The sequence below is a fragment of the Python bivittatus genome, unplaced genomic scaffold (genome assembly GCF_059951505.1).
Source record: "Python bivittatus isolate LINGU-HERP-01145 unplaced genomic scaffold, Pbiv_v1 ctg000980_np1212, whole genome shotgun sequence".
In the NCBI taxonomy this organism is placed as follows: Eukaryota; Metazoa; Chordata; class Lepidosauria; order Squamata; family Pythonidae; genus Python; species Python bivittatus.
The window spans coordinates 64,625,778-64,646,797 of record NW_028277125.1 but is presented as its reverse complement, the minus strand read 5'-3'; the positions used below and the strand labels follow the sequence as shown (position 1 = coordinate 64,646,797).

General features: G+C 36.5%; 1 protein-coding gene across 12 annotated transcripts in view; it reads left to right on the top strand.

The window, feature by feature from the left end:
* Window positions 1–21,020, top strand: part of LOC112540558 (uncharacterized) — a 139,461-nt gene that overhangs the window by 27,466 nt on the left and 90,975 nt on the right. Inside the window, exon 3 of one of the 12 annotated variants that reach the window (XR_015794309.1) lies at window positions 6,008–6,030. The exons of the other annotated variants lie outside the window; for them this stretch is intronic. The gene's annotated coding sequence lies outside the window, so the exon portion shown is untranslated. Of the gene's footprint in view, window positions 1–6,007; window positions 6,031–21,020 lie in introns of those variants that run through there. 12 annotated transcript variants of the gene reach the window in all.

The following is a 21,020-nucleotide window of genomic DNA, read 5'->3' as shown; positions in this document are numbered from 1 at the left end:
ACACCCAATGAAATTATTTAGTCTTTAGCTATGAAGAGCTAGGCATGTTAATTTTCTCCATTAACTGAAGAATAATTTTCTCCAGAATGACTTTCTGATCTGTGAATATATTGCAAGCTTGATTACCTAAGAAAGATCTCTAAACATGCAGAAGTGCACAACCTTTTAAAAAAAGAATTAAATGTAGAGCATTATAAAGAACAAGGGAATGAAAACATTTCTTCTATAGTGAATAATACGTGTGCATTTTATGACTCACATACTTATAATAATAAATCGTTGCCTGTGTGTACTGCTTCTGAAGGGTTTAATGCCCACAATGTAAATTCCATCATTTATTAAACTCTGGATCAAAGTACAAGACTCTAAAATTGGGAACATAATGGCAAATATGAATAAAATGGAAATAACAATGTGGAATGGATGTTCTATTATCACAGAAAGTGAAATGAAATATATAAATCCCAGTCTAACTTTTAAGTAGAAAACAGATCAGCCAAGAAATCTGTCTATATCTATGTATCTTAGGATAAAAGTAAAATTATTTTTAGTGTTATAAATGTTTATCTTGCATTCGAGTTGGTTGATATTTTCAGTACTGAAATGCTCTTAAACCCTCAGTTGCATAGAAAATTATGTTGGGATTTGAGGATTTCCTAGTTTATTTAGTTGCTGGTTTGAATAACAGCCTTTTTCAGGCACTGTAGAAACATATTATTCATATTACTAGCAACATATTACTCATACATTGAACGGGAACAATTCTATTATCTTTGCTGCTTGCATCTTCTTAAATATGTTAATGTTAATTGTTTGCAATGGAAATTATTCTCAATCCCTGCAGGCTGTCCATGTTACTAAAGACCCACCTGTTCTAAAACAGGATAAGGGATATAGAGTTATAAGCAAGGAACACTCAAGGAGAGATAGTTATCCTTTTTATGAGCTGTTGGAGGATGTGATAGAAAATGGGTGAAAGCCAGACTACTGTAACTAGAAACATCAAGTTCTAAGGAAGAGACAAAAATCAAAATTGGAACAAATATATTTGGTTTCTGTCATGTACCATTTTTACAGTGTTTTCAAGAGATATGTAGTATTATCAACATTACTACCTCAGCACACGAAAAAGAACATTAGGAGTGAGGAGGGGGGAGGATAGGGTAGGATAACCACATATTATTGGATTCCTGCTTTTCAAAGACACAAGGTCATAAACTAAATTGATTGCAGATTCTGTCTACAAAAGTTATGTAGGACAGGATCCTACATAATTTAGGTCCAGTATTCTGATGTTTGAACAAGTTGCATTCCATAAGATGTTGGTAGGCATAATTTCTGAATTCTCAAATGTAAGACTTCCAAGGGAGAACAGTTACTTGACTGTCAGTCAAGTTCTGGGTTGTTTCCTATGTCAGTTGTTTTCTGAGGGAAGACAAAAACAAAGCCCTTTGCTGGCAGAAAGGAATACTATGGATTAAATGTAAATAAATGGCATAAGCCAGTGTTTCTCAACCTTGACAACTTTAAAATGTGTGGACTTCAACTCCCAGAATTCCCCAGCCAGTGTGCAATACACATTTGATTTTACTAGCATGCTGACTGGGGAATTCTGAGAGTTGAAGTCCACACATCTTAAAGTTGTCAAGGTTGAGAAACACTGGCATATACTATATTAGAGACTTCCTAAGCATAAAAAGAATACAGGATATGAAACTTGCTACCACCAGAGCGAAAAATTACAGTAGCCACTATCAGGTAGACATAGAGTAGACAGTATCAAGCTCCTTAGCAGGCTCTCCAGACATTTAACCCCTTACTCAGGAATTGTTTTATTCAGCAGAAGGCTCTCAGACTCAGCTTATTCTGCCTATTTCAGGAGAATGAAGGTGTATATGCACTGATTTGCCCACTGCAGTACACAGAAGTGAAAGCTTTTCTATAGATCTGTGCTACAGGGTTTAAATTCTTCCTTCTGCCCTTTTAATGAATACTTGGCCATTCTCTTGATGTCCTTGGGAGGCACCTGATCTATGCTGACCCAGCTGTTCTCTCTAGCCTGGGAACCATTCATTCCTGCCTCAACAGCTTAATTCCTTAGTCACTGCTGTGCTCAAAAACAAATGTTAATAGAAGCAACAAGCTGGAAAGAAATGTTGAAAATATTTGTTAGAAATTACCTTATTTCTTGATGCAAGAATTTTATCATTCCTAGGTGATAATCTGATTGGTGACCTACACAATGACAATTTCCTTGGAACTTTTGCATTAATAGCTCATTTTAACAGCATCATTCATGATGATTTGGCCAAAGTGAAATAGAAACAAACAGAAGGCAAGTAAAAGTTCATTGTCTCTCAGGGGAGAGTCAGGATGAATTTATTGAACTGTGATAAGAGTATGCAGAAGGCCATCCTAGGAGAGAGAAAGAGAAAAAAACCTTTATTATTCTATCAATTCATCCTACTTCCATCAAGAACAACATGTGTCGATTTGTAATTTTCAACAAAGGTATGCATACATTTATCATGAAAGAAAAAAATGTACAGCATTTATCAGCTTTGAAGTTAAACTGGATAGCTGAAATGCTAATTACTAGCTTCAAGAGTCATAACTTTCTTCTTGATGATTGCAGAGATCAAGGTTTGGTAATGGTTCCAATATGTCAGAAAAATAAAAGGTATTCAGCCTGCATTGTATATTTCCAGAAATATATTTGCTCTGATTTCTCATTGTGCTAGTGATATCTTGTAGATGTGAATGCTACAGCAACATGCCCTGAAACACTGAGATTTTTAGTCTCTGCTGGAATTTATTGGTGTGTTTTTTTGTTTTTTGTTTTTGGTGCTAGACCTATGAGCGGAAGGATTAAAATAAGCTTACACTACTCTCAGTCAGACACATGCTGGAGTGCATGCATTGATGCTAGCCATCTACTGACAATGTTCCAGGTATTCCGGAAGACAATTGAAGCTGACATCTCTAGAAACACTGGAATGGCACTTAGCTCATTTTCATGCCTTTTGTTGGTTAGCTTCTTGTTCAAGTTTCTTTCAAGAATTGATTACATAAATGGGATTTTACAAGAGAAAGGAATCGTGAAGCAGAAGCAGAAATCATTGCAGATATTATTGTTAAAATAAAATAGTTTGGAGATGAATGGCCTAAAATTCTATAAAAATGTTCTTGTGCGTGGGAATATTGCCACGATTGCCAAAGAAGTGAAGCAAAAGCAGCAGGAAGGAATCATGGTCTACCATCTCTGAGTTATCCAGAACCTTTATTTAGATATTAATTAAAGTAACTCAGGACAAAGTTATATATGAATTAGAGCACAGTTTCAAAGTAACAAAATATTTTGTTTATATTTTTAGTTTCAAACTGTGTGACATTAAACTCTGAAGTACTAGAAAAAGCTTCTAAATGTATACTTTTCAAAGATCATTGTGCATTGCCGCTATCTGCAGCAGAAATTTCAGCAAGTTGGCATTCATCAAAAACTCTAGGTGTTCTACCAGTCAGGGATGATCAAGCTACCTTGCTGTTTTATCAATTGAGAGTGAATTTACTGGAGACATTGACTTTGGGGAGATAATTCTTGAAAAAGGCCCAGAAAGTACAGATTTAAAGGTAAATATTCTATTTATAAAATATTTGCAGCCATGCTGGTCCATTAGAACACACAGAAACACACACACAAAATCAAAACAGACAGGATAATACCATGATTGGGCATAATCTTCAAAAATGTTCCACAATAATCAGCCATATGTAGTATAATTAAAACACAATATTTTTTCTTTATGATGCATGAGATTTTTTGCATACGGGATGATGCTGTGGTCTGCAATATGTACATACGGTGCATTATGAATCCAAAGGGGGTGGGTGGGGGAAGAGGTCAAAAACAAAGGCAGTATGGATGCAGCTGATCCAGTCATTGATATCCTATATTGCCAAAAAAAAAAAAAAAGCAAATATTTTGCAAGGAATGGGATTCTTTCTGCAACAGAACAAATCTGATTAGTCCTATCCTTACCATGATAGAGGTACCACTAGGAAAAATTAAAAGGCAATATTGTCAGGCCCAGCCCAAGAACAAGAGGGAAACAGTCCAGTTGAGTTCAGTTCCTTTATTTGCTTACACCATACAGACAGAATCTTGCCAGACTAAATCTATATTACTGCAACTAGTGGATATACCCTGGGAGATTCTAGGGAGTGGCTATCTTGGACCTCTTACATTTCCCCCGCTCCATCTCTGGACTGTGTTGTCTTTTAGCTCCTTGCTCTTCCTGGAATGCACCCCCTCCTTCCTGATAGCCTTGCTCTCTGCTGCAATCCACCACATCACCCTCCCCTTTGTAGATACATTCCATCACAAATATAAGGATTAAATGCACATGCCTGTGTGGTCATGGGAGAGGGGAGGCACCTGAGTTTGAAAGAAGGCAATGCCCACCAGTGGATCCCTAAAGATTAAGCAGGAGGGAACTCTGTTACTCTGTTACTAGTAATCCCAATTGGTGCTCTTCTTTGTAGATTTTTTAAAAAAATTGTTAGCGTTTATGATGTATTTTTTATTGTATGCCACCCAGAGTCATGTTCTATGAGAGGGGCAGTTATATAAATGTGATAGTAAGTAAGTACCGTATTTTTCCGACTATAAGACGATACTTTTTTCTAAAATCCTTACCCTAAAAACTGAAGGGCGTTTTATTCAAGGAAGTCAGCCAAGAATCACAGTTGCAAAACTGCCAAACTTTGTTTCTGCAGAGAGGCTTCTTCCTATTGCTAGCCTCCAATCACGAGTGAAATAGCTTGTCTCCCAAACAGACTTCCTCCAATCACGAACCTGATGTAACTGACGTCAGCTGATGCTGAACAAACCAATTAGAGGAAGGCTGTTTGCAGAGACAAGCTATCTGCAGTTTCACTCGTGCTTGAATGTAATCAGTTAAGCAAAAGAGCCTGGAAATAGAGCTGCAGAGAGACGGTTTGGACCTCCTCCCACCGAGTGTATCCGGTAAATGTTAACTAATTACTAAATAAAAATGTGTTCTGCACTATCTTTAAAATATTGATTTCTTAATTTTGGGTTGGAAAAGTGGGGGTCGTCTTGTACATGGGGGCTTCTGTCTTATTGACAGAAAAATACAGTATATATCAGTCCCCAAACAGTAGAGTGCTGCTTCTGGAGTTTGGGATCTGACTGCCTACTTATGCCTTCAGTGGGGAAGTGACCAATCAGATCCTTCAGGGATATGAAATGGTGAGAGACATGGAAATGCTGCCAATGAGAGTCTATGAAGTGCCCCTGGCAGTCACACATCATAGTTGTACAAATTACTGTGGTGTCAGAAGTTTGGTGTATTTCAAGTTTGTTCTAAGCCTAACCCCCCCCCCCCCCAAATGACACACACACAGAGACACTGCATGAAAAACAAGAAAACAATATTTTTTTCATCTTTGGAAGTAAATGAGCAACCTTGAAAATAAACCCTCAGCCTGTGTGGTTTCCAAAAACTATTATTGTTTGCGTTATCTATATTCACTCATCACAAAACAGATGAAATAGCAGTTAAGAAAAAAAGGTTCAGCATGTCAGCTGCTTATTTTGAATATGTCCATTCCCCTCTTTAGTTGCAGTAGTGAAGTTATCAGTTTCTCTGGTCAGAAAATACGGGCTTTAAAATGAATTGATGTGTTTTTGCTGTTCTTAGAGTCTAGATTTAGCCGACCCTTCACATCTATAGCAATAAGAATTCTAAGATGTCATTCTATCATTGCAATAACCTTCAATGGATCAACTTGACAACAACTTTTTGTTATTTCAGTCCTGCCCTTCATGATACTTTATGCCCAGTAGTCATTTTCTTGTGCATTTTATTTTCTTCTCAAACTAGCTATTTAAGTTTGTTCTTCTTGTATGCATTTTTGAGCTTCTTTACCTTAGCTCAGTCATTTCTTGAGTTCATTTTCAGTATTTCATATTTGCTTTAAAAAGTTTGCAGAATCAGTGTTTTCCACTCCACTTGAAAACTTCAACCTCATTACGAGAGATGTTGATCAACAACTGACCCAGAAATAACTTCTGAGAAACATCATATAAAATGTGATCCTATGAAGTCTTGAATAGGAATAAACTCTACCAAACACAGCTGCATTTTTGTAGCTTTATTTTCATGTTTTTATTTACTTAGTAGTCAGCTTTTTCAATCGGGTTTCTATCTGATTGGGAGGAAGAGATGATGGTGCAAATTGGTAGAGTAATATTACACATCGACAGACCCAGAATCCTACATTTTTTTCAGGGACTGGGAAAAATTAACTTGGGCAAGTCACCCTCTCTAGGAAGAAAGCAAGGGGAACCCACATCTGAAATCTTACCAAGAAAACTGCAAAAGCAGGGCAGACTCCAGGAGTCAACAATGACTCTAAGTCAGTGTTGTGCAAACTTGGCCACTTTAAGATGAGTGGACTTCAACTCCCAGAATTCTGGAAGTTGAAGTCCACTCATCTTAAAGTGGCCAAGTTTGCACAACACTGATCTAAGGCATACACATAAACATGCAACCCCATTTTAATATTAACTACAATTTTCATGTGTCTCCCCCATCAAAATGTCAAAAACCCATACCATTGTTTTTTAGCTGTCTTAATATTCATATTTTGCATGCTATACACCAATGTGCTGATTTTTTGTTGTCACAGTTTTGTTTGTTTCTCTTTAAACCTACTATAAGCATTCAGTGCCCTGATCCATATTTGGAACATTATGGATAGATCGTAGACATATGAGCCACTCCATTCCCTTTTGTATAAGTTGAAAAATAAAGATCTTCCATTGTGGCACGGTGATCTAATTTTTCCTCCACTTCCATTTATTTGTGTGAGAGTAATTCAGCAACAATGCAGATAGGGAAAATGCTCTGCAATCTATGCGCAGTGGACTCCCAGTAGTGATTAGATAAAAAAGAAGACTCAGCTGATACTATGTTCAGTTGGCCCTTAAGTAACCATGAGAGTAGAGATGGGCATCTTTTAATGGCCAAAAGCTCATCCTTGTGATGAAGGACAAGAAGAATCTGTACTGGATTTGTAGCCACTATTTTGAGCTTAAAACAGGTTGCTCTGACATTAATGGAATGTCTCCAACTGTTCTAGCCCTGTTGGAAGCATTCCACACTCAATGTTTTAAATGTAAAATTGAGCATCCTGTCTCTAGGCTGAAACAATCCAGACAACTGCAACATGGCTGCAAAGTGTTAGAGTTTTCTTTAGCTTTTTGTTGCTGACTAGTAGTTGTCCTGATTTTTGCAGCCCAGATATGATACATGTATAGAGCTACTGCACAGTCCGAGCACTTCCAGAATGCTTGGTGGAACACTGGGATATTTACAGCAAGATCAGAACCACTGTATAAGATTTGCCATAGGATGTTTGATGTGATGGAATGGAATTATGAAGGTCAGACCCAGGGAGGGAAGCATCCTCTTTCGCCTCCTGAAGGGCGGGGAAGAGATAAGAGGATGAGGCTGGCACCTCCCTGAGGAATTCACTCTGCGTTGACTGGCTGACCCTGGGAACTGGTTTCAGTCTGGGAAGATTCTTGATAGAGGTTGTAGCTAATAAACATTGCTGAACTGAATCTGTGTGGTCTCCTGGAGTTCCTTGGGCTAGGCCTGACATTTCCATTTAATAACACTGAGCCAGACAACATGGGTAGTGGTCCAGGGTTGCAATCAAGTAGGAGAGGCTGGAAGAAAAAATATATAATCTAAGAAGTCTTCAATAACCCCCCAAAAGTGTTTTAAAATCCCCACCAATCTTAAAATATACTAAAATGACCCTTTGTCACCAAATTTGGGAGAAATCCTGATGACAAATCTTAATGATGTAATCAGGAGGAAACTTGAGCTAGCTGTGAGGTCCTTACCCTTGTCTTAGCCATTGTACCAGCAGTGCATAAACCCCTTATACAGGGGAAAAGTTTAAATACTCCAATTGCAATCATCAAGGATATGATGGCCAGGTGAAAAAAAGAATATCTGCACTTTTAATAGTTTTGTAGGATGTTAGGAGGAACAGTTCACATGAACCAGCTACTGTTGGAGAACAATATGTCAGAGAGAACTTCTCAACTTGTTTGAGAAGTTTTCTCTCCCTTCTCAAGATGAAGCTTGTTTTGTCTGTTCAAGCAGGACAAAGAGCAATTCAGTCTCCAAACACTTTAATATGGGTTTGCAAAGCCAGGTCAAGCATACATGGACATGTTCAGTAACATCCCATGGGTAAGATCCTGAAACAAAAGCAATAAGCTGTATTTATAATTAAGGAACAGAAAGGTACACATGTGTAAGAATGTGATTGGTTACAAAGAAAACCCAAATGTAAGTGGGTCAGACTTGTGCTGTGCAATAGCAAAACTTTCCACTAGCTCTAACAGTAGAGCTAACTTCCTCTCGATCTTGTTCTACCAGTCTTTCTAACCTCTACCTCTTACATCTAACTCTGACAGTCTAAAACAATGAAGAAACACCTTCTTGAAGCCTACTTGTTAGCTAAATATTTACTACTACTCCAACTGTGCTCAGGAGCTCCATGCTAAAACACTTATTAATGTTAAAATTGCTTAAAGTCTTCCACACTACACCAGCTGAAATTTCTGTTCTGTTATTAAAAGAATAGCTGACCTGTTGTCTTTGAATGTCCATTTTTAATGGAGGCTAATCTCATGGATTTAGCTGATATGTTAAGTAATACACTTTCCAGTTGCTGTGATATGTGTTGGAAAGGAAGACAGTATTGCTATTTTTCTGTGGGAAATTAGGGAAAGGATAGGTATGGTTTTATACATGAAAATCCATTCGCTTTTACAATAGGGAATAAGCAAATGCAGAAGGAAATCATATTCAAGGCATCGTTTTGTTTTCAGAATTGTACTGAACTATAAAAAGAAACAGCTAAATAAAATTAGTGTTATGTTACTACCAGGCTTGTAGATATTCTTGTATTTCTAGAAAAATAAAACTACAGCAGTATTATATTCAACTAGGCTGACTATAATATTAAAAAGATGTTATACTCTGACATCAGTTATGAATTATATTGTCTTCACAGTTGTAATGAGTACGGAGGGCAGATGTAGGGTTGTCATGAGAAATATTCTAGCTCTTGGAAGCAGTTTCCGTGGTCCTAAACCAGCTCAGATAATACCTACTGAATAATGTCACTGGGTTGGAAGTAATGAATTTATAGAATTTGCAGATGTGCAATTTCTTTCCCTTTGGGAAAAATAATTTAGTGCTAAAGCATTAGAACATTAAAACCTTGCATTTTTGGCAAAGAAAACTTAAGCCTCGTATATATTTAATGATTGGACTTGTCTCATCCAATGGAAGTTTTTTTTGATGCACATCTACTGAAAAAACCTGAATCCATTTAGGTACATTAATTAGAAAGCTTGTAAGTTTTACTGTGCATGTGTATATTTTATAAACAAATAGATTAAGTTCAGTATCATTTTTTCAATATATATACAAATTTACGTGGGACTATTAAATATGTCATTGTAGACCTAAGGGACTGGTATGATGTCAATTTCTGATATCAGCTGGAGAAATCTTACATATAGGCCACCAAGACTGCGGGCAAATCTATGATGATCGCACACCTCAGTTAGTGTATGATAGTCTTAGGATCCCCATGCATGCTTAGAAAGTCTATGGTATCCAAACATTACCATCCATGTGCAGTCCTCTTTAGGGCTTCAGTTTGTCACTGACATTACTGGCTTGTAAAGTATTTGAGCCTTGTCACTATATGGGCTTTATACTGGAATCCAGAGAGCATGCTGAAATTTACTCTGAAATATTTTGTTGATTTTATGAATACAGGAAAGTAATTATGGGATAGCAAATATAAGCAGCTGACTTTAAGGTGCTTATATAGGCAGAAAACTTGAATGCTTTTTTTTTTAAGTCCCCTTTTCATCTTGCTACCTTTTGATTTGTTTTTTTTTTTTCATTTTGCTACCTTTTTATTTGTTAATTAAAAAAAAAAAAACTTGTCCTGGTTGAAATAAATGACTGAAAAGCAAATGGCAGCAATACAGAGCAAATATTAAGAAAACTTTGACGTTTCTGAGTGCTTCAAAGATAACTCTCATTTTAATCAAGGGAGGGATTCTTGGATATGCATTGAATCTAAATTAGATAATTTACCAGGATCTGAGGTGATGGTTAGTGAAGCATCAAGATCAAAATAATAATGAGGAATGCCATTAAAATATTTTAAAGTACCATTGAGGGCCATGGTTATTGGACTATCAGTTGGAAATGCTTAATATCACTGTTTAGCTAATGCAATATGCTAGTTATATATGGTCTGATTATTATAGTAAAGATACTACATGTGGGGAAAACACCTAATCAAATAATGAATTGGGTTCCTTCCAATTATTATCTATTTACATATTATGTTAGCAAAAATTAGAGATAAAATGTCTGAACTGGACACTTGATACCCACTGTTGTGAGATGCTTGATACTTATGGTTTCTGTCTACTTGAAGAGTGTGGGATTTACAAACCTTGCTCATTCAGTGTTATCACATGAGCCAATCATGGGTAAAGCTTTTGGGTGATCAGTGATAGTCTGAAGGAAGGATGCGTCTACATAACCTGGAATCTGCTGCAAGCAAAATAGGTGCTCTACCACTGAGCTACAGTCCTCTTCTCTTCCACATATTCTAGTTCTATAAAGTTACAAAACAGCTCAATGTGAAAAGCATGGAAAGGGATGCTCCATCTTTTCATTCATAAATGAATCTTGTGTAGTTAAAGCTTATATTTTAGCTCAGTTTATCAATAATGTCATAGTATATGAAGGGAAGATACCCAAATCATACAATACATACAAAGTCAATGACCATTTTAAAGCGATTAAATGCTTTGCCTCTGGAGCATGAGCAAGTCTTGTTGGCATTAGTTCCATCACTTTTTTTCCCCCATTTTGTTGGACGAATTCACCATGCATAGCATTAGAATGAAAATCACAAAGTTCCAAGATTAGAAAAGGGGGGAAGAACGGGGGGAGCAGATTCATATACAAGCTATTTGCTCAGTGGACTGTATAATGCTGGAGGCAGAAAGTATAAAAAGAAAACTTCAAAGTCTGCAGCAAATCAACATGTCACTTTTAATCTACACTTCAATAAGTTATGCAGAAAAGCCTGGAGTTTCTGTCAAAACAACAACAGCAAAATAGATCTATGCTAGAAATCATATCAGCAAAATTTCCATCATAAGGTTGGTCTTAAAAACTATCTTGATGATCAATAGTTAAGCTTAGCACTGAGAATAAATTTTAGGATCTAGTAAGTGGGTTGCAAGTTGCAGCATGCAGTGATCCTGCTTAGAATTCCAATCAGCCATCTGTGTTATTTTAGTAAGATCAGTTCTCATCCAACAGTTTTTGTCTCCTCCCCACACACTTTTATGCTTTTTTTTTTTCCTTAAAAAAATATTAAACACCAAATCTTGGGATTTCCCCAGTCTATTAATATTTCTCTTTCATTTGTAGATAATGCTATTTGAATTGCATAAGGATTAGCATTTCAATTTCCCTAGTTATTTCAATTTAAAGCGGCCAACATGAAGGGTTTCAGCTCATGGTCTTAGTATGTAGCAGTGATGGATTTTTAGGAGGTGATCAGTCCAGACCTTACAGTGAACAATCCACAATTTGGAATTTGCAGGAGTAGGCAATGTGTACTCTACCAAATGTTGTTTAATTGTAGCTGCTATGATGCTTCTCTATTGAGTACCTTGTATATTTCATTTATTTTATGCATGTATTATTAGATTTGGAGACTGCCCAGCTCCCAGCAGCTAACATAAAAATATATGAATGATGGAAGTTAGCATTCACCAACATTTGCAGGGCTGCTCATTGTCCAACCCAACCCGAGCCATAGTTTAGGTTATTTGAATCAATTCCATCAATGCACGACTTCATGCTGTTTCCCTTCCTCTTCTCTTTTCCATTGCAGTGTTCAACCAAATATCAATCTGTGTACCTTAAGGAATTGTAGTTTATATTTTTCTGTCACTGAAACAAATCAGGATCATGCTGTGCTTTCATATCCTCCGTTTTTTGCTTTGTTTGTTTAACTCGACTTTGGATAAAGCACCATGCTCTCACTTGGGATCTAATAGGAAACTGCAGTACTTTTCACTAGCTTCCTTTTGTGCATACAGGAGAAAAATTATGAGGAAGCATGAATGAGGATTTCCATAGAACTCTAAGCCATGTTTTAGATTGTTTTATTATTGTTGTTTTATTTTCTCTGGGCTATTAATTTTATCAATCATAGTTCAGTTCTGTTGTGTGTGTGTGTGTGTGAGAGAGTGGTTTTGTGTGCATGCACACGTATTTGTCTTATAATGTGTCCTTTCCTGATTTAAAGGGAATCCCATGAAGTTTTTGCAGAATCTCGCTCCAAGCAAGCAAATCCCTTTAAGAAAAGCACATCCCAGATGACTTCCTTCTAGCCCATATTATCTGCTGTAGGAAGGGAATGACTCACTAGCATTTATCTGTCTCAAGGCTTTTTGCCACGTAAAATGCGAGGTGCTGTGAAGCAGGAAGTGTTTGGCTCCACAAATGAACTGGACATGTTGGTAGCAATCATGAAGGTCAACGTTTGGTGACCACAGGTGTATAGTCATCATGGACTGGCTTTGGTTTCCAGAAACCCAGTAGTTTTGCTGGGGGAGGAGGTTAGCCAGCTGCAGGGTTAAGCTGTCCTCTCCCAACTGCATGCATTGACAATTTTATTTATTTATGGCCATCATCTTATAACAATACCTATCCTATTAATTTACATGAATTTCTATTGTGTACGTAGCCAAGTAAAACTTTCTCTCAACTTATTTGGGTCAGGCTATTTTTCCAGTCTCTGTGCTAGTTATTTAACCAGCTCTTTGTTTCAATTTTATCCTAATAATTCCAATTTTTGGCTACTGTGTCCTTTGACTACCTCCATGAGAAAGTTTGAGATTATGTTATAAGGTTATTTATGAGTGGTTTTTATTTGTTTTGTTTTGTTTTTGTCTATCTAACCCTATTAACTCAACTCCATGAACAGAAGGGCAAGTGCAGACACAGTATAAAAAGCTATTGGTGCATGGTCCAAGAAGTCATAAAAAGCAACAACTGGATTATTGTATCACACAATGGCAAGAAGAAAAGCTGGCACCACTGTAATAAAATCACCAAAAAATACTCGTACTTTGGTCTGTCTGAAAGAACATTAAATGCCCAAATAAAAAAGGATGGAAGTTGAGAAAGGAAAAAAAAAAAAATACAATGCCAGTGGGGAAGCTTCAGAGATTTTTTTTCCTCCCTCACTGCTAGCTATGTTCCTCATGCCTGGTTAGCAGTGCCGAAACATTGTAAGGAAACTATAGTCTTTCCAAACTCATATATTCCTTATATGGCATATTTAGAGGTGGTGGATATTCCATAGCTGAATAATGCATGGACAGAGCATAGTTCAGCTCTGATCTATCCTTTGCTTTTCCCTTACAATCCCTCTATTTCCCAGCTATTTTCATTTACTTTAAAAAAGATGTTTGAATGGACTTATTTTTTTCAAATTATTAGGAAAACCAGACTGAGAGAAATCTGATTGGCCATAGCTCTTTCAACTAGATTATTTTAATTTTCTTCTTCTTCTTCTTCCACATATACTTCAAAGTTCTCTGCACTTTACTTGCAAGACACACAACAAAAAGCAACATGGGTATTGACCACCATGGCTGGAGTTCCTGAGAAAAGAAGTTCAATATATCTATCGGACACCAAGTTTGTGAAGAGTGATCTGTAGTGATTTTGTAGCATATGATCTCAGTCTGAAGTGCTACAGGCTTAGAGCTGTCTGAGAGTGAACAGTTCAATCAGATAGTACAGTTTGATATAGTTTCGCACTAAAGCTGAGTTAAATACTTGCACTCAGACTTTCTATTTCCGAAGACTTTATCATTTTTCAGCAAACAGAAATGTCACTGGACTTGTTGACTACAGCGCTTTTGAACTTAAGTGAGGGAAATAATTCAACACTGAACAGATATTTTATCTTCAGCAATAAGTCACTCATTTCCACAGACAAAATCATGCTACCAACTCCCTGCTTTCCAAAGGTTGCCAAAATCTTTCTCCCATGTTTGAAAGGCACAAATGATTCACTCTTTGGACCCCAGTTTTGTTCCCACTACAAGCATAATTTCTGATGGAGATATTTGCCTTGTCTTCTCCAGCTGCAACTGGGGAATTCTTATTCATGGCTTCCATATTGATTGAAGAAAGAATTCTCTTTCCTCCCATTCCATCAGAATTTGCTATTGAAGCAAGGATAGAACAGCAGTCTCCAAAAGGTCACCCCCTGTCACTTTTGTTAATTGAATCTGTCTTCAAAGCTATGGAGCTAATGTGCAAGGTCAGGAAAGCCAAATATCTCTGTATATGAACTTCAAATTGATAGCAGGAGACTGCTGTACACCAGGTCCAGCTCCTGATTCTAATTCTCTCTCTCCCCTCCCCTCTTTCAGAAATGATCAGCAGTCTAATATTGAATCAGGTATGTTTCTCCAGGTAAATGATTCCCTTGACAGTGGAGATCTTTCAGGCTTACCCTGTAGGTAGAGATTGTTGTTAAAGCATCAATTATTTATATGTTGCAATGCTCTTAATATGGGGCTCCTCTAGGAATTTCAAGATAAGCTATTAAAATTGTTTGTACTTCTCCCATACGCATAAAATATCTGATATTTCTGCCAAAACATTTTTTGAGTAAAAAGCAGGTGAAAGGGGTGAAAAGTGCATTCCGAGTCTATGCTGAATAACTTATGAAGGAGCATAAAATGGCTCCCTTAGGATGTTTTAATTCAATGTTGTTGGTTTTTTACTTACTTCTGCATTGCATTTCCACTGAATTTTTCAAAACTTCTGGCATACTGTCTACTTGGGGGAAATGAAGGTGTGATTTGCATGGGTGTGTGTGTGCAGGTGGGGGCTTTTTCCACCCAATAAACTAACAACAAAAGGCAAATGAAGCCTTACTTTGGTTATCAAAATGTTAATGAACAGATGTATTATTGAAAGATTACTTCAGCTTGGATGGGATGGGTAAGAAATTAATATTATTGTATTTTTATAGGGATGGTTTGAGGAAAAATTATGCAACTTTTTGACTGAATCTAATCCAGCAGGAAAATATTTTGTTAGGGGACATTAATGGATAATTGGGAATTAAATGGTAAGTACCAAAAAAACAATTGGGCCGTTTGGATAAGAATGAATAAGAATAGTGACTAGTTTAGAGAAGGGTGTGGTTTTTTGTTTTGTTTTTGAAGTTTTGAAAAGCTGTCCATTTAGAAAAGGACTGATTGTTTCAGATGTATGCTTTAAGCCTAGGTCAATTTATATATACACGTAGCAAAAGAAAGTAAAAAGGGATGGACCATTTTCTATAGCATCAAATGCACACGAAGCGAAAGTGTGAGTCCTTTCACAGTGTTAGTCTGTGTTAGTCTGTGTTAGTCTTTCACAAGTGTTAGTCTCCCAAAATAATGAATAGAAAGCAGATAATAGAAAAGAGGAAGCTGCTTGGAAGAGAGTGAAAAGCATTGTGTTACAGAGTGCCATAGAAGCTGGTGGAGTTAATGGAAAGTTTGAAAAAGTATGCTTGGTAGAATGATGAAATGAAAGAGGCTGTGGATACAGGGGGAAATGCACATAAGAGAAGGAATTCATTAAAAAAATGCAGATGAGAGGAATATATCATATACTACATACAGTAGGAGGAAAAGATAACTGCAAAGAATGTTTGCAAGAGATGCAAAGAACAGGCAGATGGCCCCACTGAACCCCTGTGATAAGCACCCAAACAATTGCAATATATGGAGGTGGCCCGTATTCAATCTGGTAGGTGATATCTTCATTAAGTTGGTCTCAAATTTTGTGATTCAGCAAGTGTTTCATTTTAGTAAGTTACTGAAAAGTGCAGGGTTAATTATCTGCATGATAATCTACAGAGCTTTTATGATAGTCTTTTTTTTTAAGATTAATTCAGGCTGAATACTAAGCCAAGTATTATACATGATTAATGAAGGGATCGCCAAACATTAACATTTACACATTTTGCAATTAATAAGCAATTTCAAAAGAAGTCATTTAAAAGTTACAATATTCAGTATGAGAATAGGATAAAAAAGGCAATAAAAAGATCAAAGGCACATGACCACAACAGATGAAAAAACATTTTCCCAGAATTCAACTTCTTTTATTTTCAATTTGGTCTTGTTCTGGACATATTTTCCAGTGAAAAGATCATGAACTTAGATAAAATGAATTATGTCGCTTTATTCAAAAATGGTTCTTACAGGAAGAAATTTATGTTCTCCTAGTTATCTTAATATTTCAAATATAAATGAGGATAAGAAGACATGAGTACCTGGAAGCAAGATGCCTCATAATTGCAAACTAAAAAGGTTTTGTCTTGAAGTTTCCTTTAAGCATATAACCATTTTTTAAACTGAGCCAGATTATCAGACCAACATTATTCAATACTATCTACATTAACTAGGGTAGTACTCTGTCCAAGCTTTAGAATTTTGGCTGAAAATATTTACTTATTCTATTGTACTAAATAATTCAACAAAAGTATAAATATATATGCATTACTTAATTTTAAGTACATTTATTTTATTTTCCCAGGTTAATGTTTCAGTTTGGACACAGATATTCTTCAGATTGCATTGAATGAGTTGGTTCCGCTCTTGGCTCAAAAACTGTGTTTGAAGAACATTAGGAATTATTGTGCAGAAAAATGCATACTTTAGGGTAAATTATAGAAGAAAATTAGTAGACTGGGGGAAAGTGCATATGAAAATAAAAGCAAAATGTGTGTTCACGAGGATTTAATTTGCAGGATGAATTAATGTTCAAACAAATATGAATCAACAGTTGAAGAACAAAGTGATTTGTCCATCCTTACTACAAACTGTATCTAAAGCAGACTGCAACCACTAATTTTGTTTTTCCAGAGAGTGCAATGACATTGTAATAGTATGGAACAAAACTGGGACCTGTTCTGATAAAATATCGGAACAATGTCGTTGCTTAAAGAATCAATGCCTTTGTGTGAGAAAGTCATTAGGATTAACTGGTGGGAAGCGGGGTGTTCATTTATCTAAGTATGTTATACATATTATGAATTAGAATAGCAAACACGCTTTCTAAATTACACTGGGCTGGTTAAACAAAACCAGTTAACTGCTATTCAAATTTCATGAGGCTTGGGATAGCATTAAGATAATCCTGATGTAGCAACTATATTCATCATGGGAAAAAAAATTAAAGGGATAAATAATTTCTAACTGTGCACTTCAATAAATGCATATAAAGTGGTGTGCTTTTCCATGATAAAAGCAAAATAGATTTAGTCTATAGCTCCCAAATCCTACTGAATTCAGAAGGACCATTGTGATGTTAGAAAAAAAAAAAATAATCTCCATTTTTCATCTTAGCCCCATTAACTTTTTAAAGAGATATTGGGGGGGGGGGGATCTACCCTTTAAGATAGTTAAAAGTTATTTGCTACTTAAATTATTCTTTAATTGTCAGAAGACATCAGGGAACAATAGAAGAGAAAACGTGGCCTTTCTTAGGAATCTCTGTGCTGTCTCTTTTTATTAACACTGCCTCTCCTATGTATTGATTTGCTAATATAGGCCGCCATCAATGTCTTTCCATTGCAGAGCTTCAATTTTCTGTTCCTGTTCAATGTAATGTCTTATTCGGCATAGTGATCAGCATAACTATACAAAATAGATGAATCAGCAACAATGGAAAACATCAAATTAATGCTCTGAGTGAAGCTAGATTTTGTATTCATAGGCAATCGGAATGGTTGTTTTACTACTAGCTGTCAGGCCTTGTTTGAAAAATGTCAGCTGTTCAATAGGTATTGCTGTCATGAAATTGGAGGTTCTGAGGAATATACCATATTATTGAACAAGACGTACCCTAATCATGCCTCTAAAAGGAAGGTATATTCAGGTACTGACAGAAGGACGATATCCAACTTGATGAAACAGTGAGCACCGAGCAATAGAAGTGTTATGTAATGTTCCACATTTTTAGAAAGCAAGAGAAATGAAGCAAAGACCTGGAAGCATGGGTGGAAGAAGACATGGCATGTGTGAAGACATAGTTTTTTTTTTTTTTAATGTGATAGTTTTGGATTTATCAGGAGGGAGATTTTTTATAATTTTCAGATACATAATAGATTGAGCGTGGCGGTATGCAATCATCCAAGCCTGAATGATAAATTTGGGCTAATCATATTATGGAAGTTCAAATTTTCATTCCTTCTTTTCTCTTCAATGGCTTTTCAAATTTGAAGAAATTACAAATAATGAAACCAAATGAAGTTTGCATGAGAGCAATGAGCATGAAACTGAGCAAACTCAGGGAGGCAGTGAAGGACAGGAAGGCCTGGCGCAATATGGTTCATGGGGTCACGAAGAGTCGGACACGACTTAACGACTAAACAACAACAACAACAACAATGAAGGCATATTGGGATTTCTGTATCTTTAAAGAAAAAGAGATGCATTAATACAACGGTGTATGATTACTCCCAATGAGGAATGTGGTACAGCTGGATAACCCATGAAACCTGCATACCTGCCCTCTTAAGGCTTAGGTGCTGCCCTGAGATGCATAAAGACTTTATTTTTTCAGGTTTTCTGCAACGGTAGATTTTTAGTTCATTGAGGTCTACCACTGCTGCCCTGGATGCCTAAAACCACTTTTATTTCTTGAGTACAGGAAAGAAGAAACAAAGAAACAGGGATTGTAATGGGGAAAAAAACACAGTGGTTACAGGAGGTGGAAGATGAGGAATGGATAAATTGGTAGCCAACTGGCAATTGGTGGCCAACTGAAAGAAAACAGATAATAGAGCAATGAGTGAAATTTAAAAAGGGGGGGAATACAATGAAAACAACAAAAGTCAGAATCCTACAGGACAAAGAAGGTAAGAAAAAAAATATCAGCAAGCAATCTGTGAAAACCACAGCAGGTAATGAATGGAATTGGAGGGACTGGAACAGGATGGAGAATGAGAAGAGGAAAGAAGAAGAGAAATAAAAGCAGATAACTGACTGGATTCAGAAACAAGTTGGGACAAGAAGAGGTTTGTCCTAAGACAAAGGCAGAGATGACAAGGAGGGGCCATGGTAATTGCAGGTCAAATCAACCTATTGCTGTGAACAGACCAGCTGAGACAGTACAGGAGGGAAGATGACCTGGAATGGGGCACTGCAGCAGCTGCAACATATAATCTGACAATGGGGATCATAATTAATGCATAATTATGCATTAAAATGCATAATTTTATATCTATATTTCTTCTCTGGAATTCTCAAAGATTTGGGAACCACAGATCATGCATTTTGTTTAATTTCTTATATTTTACTTAGTGGTAGTAACAGGAAATCTTCTCAACATGACTTGCAAGAACAATTTGGGACTGCTTTGTCTGACCTTTGAATGTCCAGTTAGTGGTCTAGATTCTTCTTAAATGTACATTTGCCAAGGCAGGTCTCCCAGTCCTGTACTTCTGCTTTCTTCTTACTTAGGTGCAGGACCTTACACCTGTCATGCTGAACATCACCCTAATTGATTTAGTCTGATGTTCATGCCTGCTAAAGTCATTTTTGAATCATGATTTTGTCTTCTAAGGTGCTAGGCAATCACTCTAGTTTAGTGTTATGTGCAAATCTGATAAACATCCTTTTGATTCCATGTTCTAGGTTATTTATAACCCTGGAGATCATATTTCTTTTCAGTTTGATCCAGAACTACTTACAAGCTTGGGCACGGTTGTTCAATTAGTTCCAGATCCACCAAAACGCTATGCCGTGTCTTGTCTCAAGGAGATAATAAGAGATCAGTATCAATATCCTACGTCCACAGTTTCCCCTTGTTCCAGCAAACCACTTACTCTGCCATAAGAAAGTTAGTCTGTCATGAGTTTTTCTTGACAAACCCATCCTGGCTTCTAGTAAGGGTAGCATTCTTTTCTAAGTCCTGGTAGTCATGCTGCTTGACAATCAATTTTTATACCTTGCCCAGTATAAAAGTTTAATGGCATGAAGTTTTCTGGGTCTTTTCTCCTCCTCCTTCGTTTGGGTTGAAGAATTCAGTTTTTGTTTTTTAAGACTAAGTCAGGCTAAGTCAGCAAAAAATATGCATTATATTTCCCATGTTGCTTTGGACCACATAGACTTATTGATAAGGTTTTTCATACTTTTTCATGTAATTCCTTTTAGTCATTCCCAATTTTATATACTATATGTCAGTTATTACTGCTTTAATTTACCTGTTATAATGAAAAAGGAGTGAGATAAGGCTGTACACTTCCCCTCATTTATTCAATCTATATGCTGAATATATATTGGGGGAAGATGGATTGGAAGAACTGTGGTTTGAAAACTGAAGGAAGAAACACTAATAACTTGTGCTATGCTGATGACATTACTCTGATAGCAGAAAATGCAAATGAACTGTAAACTCTAGTAATGACAATCATGGAACACAGTGAAGAAAGTGGGACTAAAATTAAATTTAAAAAAGACAAAATTAATGACAATAGGTACAGTAAACAGCCATAGAATTGACAATTAAGATATTGAAGTGATAGATAGCTTGTGATTTTTGTACCTACTATCAATAATACAGTAATCAAAACAACACACAACAGGCTAGTATTTGATACAACAGCAATGAAGACCTTGGAAAAGATATTCAGATGCTATGATAGGTTTATGTCCATTGGACATAATTGGATTGGACATGCAGGAAATGGTTTTATTTCCTTTGCCACATTGTTGTCCTTCGTAACTCCTCAAATATCTGAAGAAACAGTCTGGAATTGGAACTTCAAAG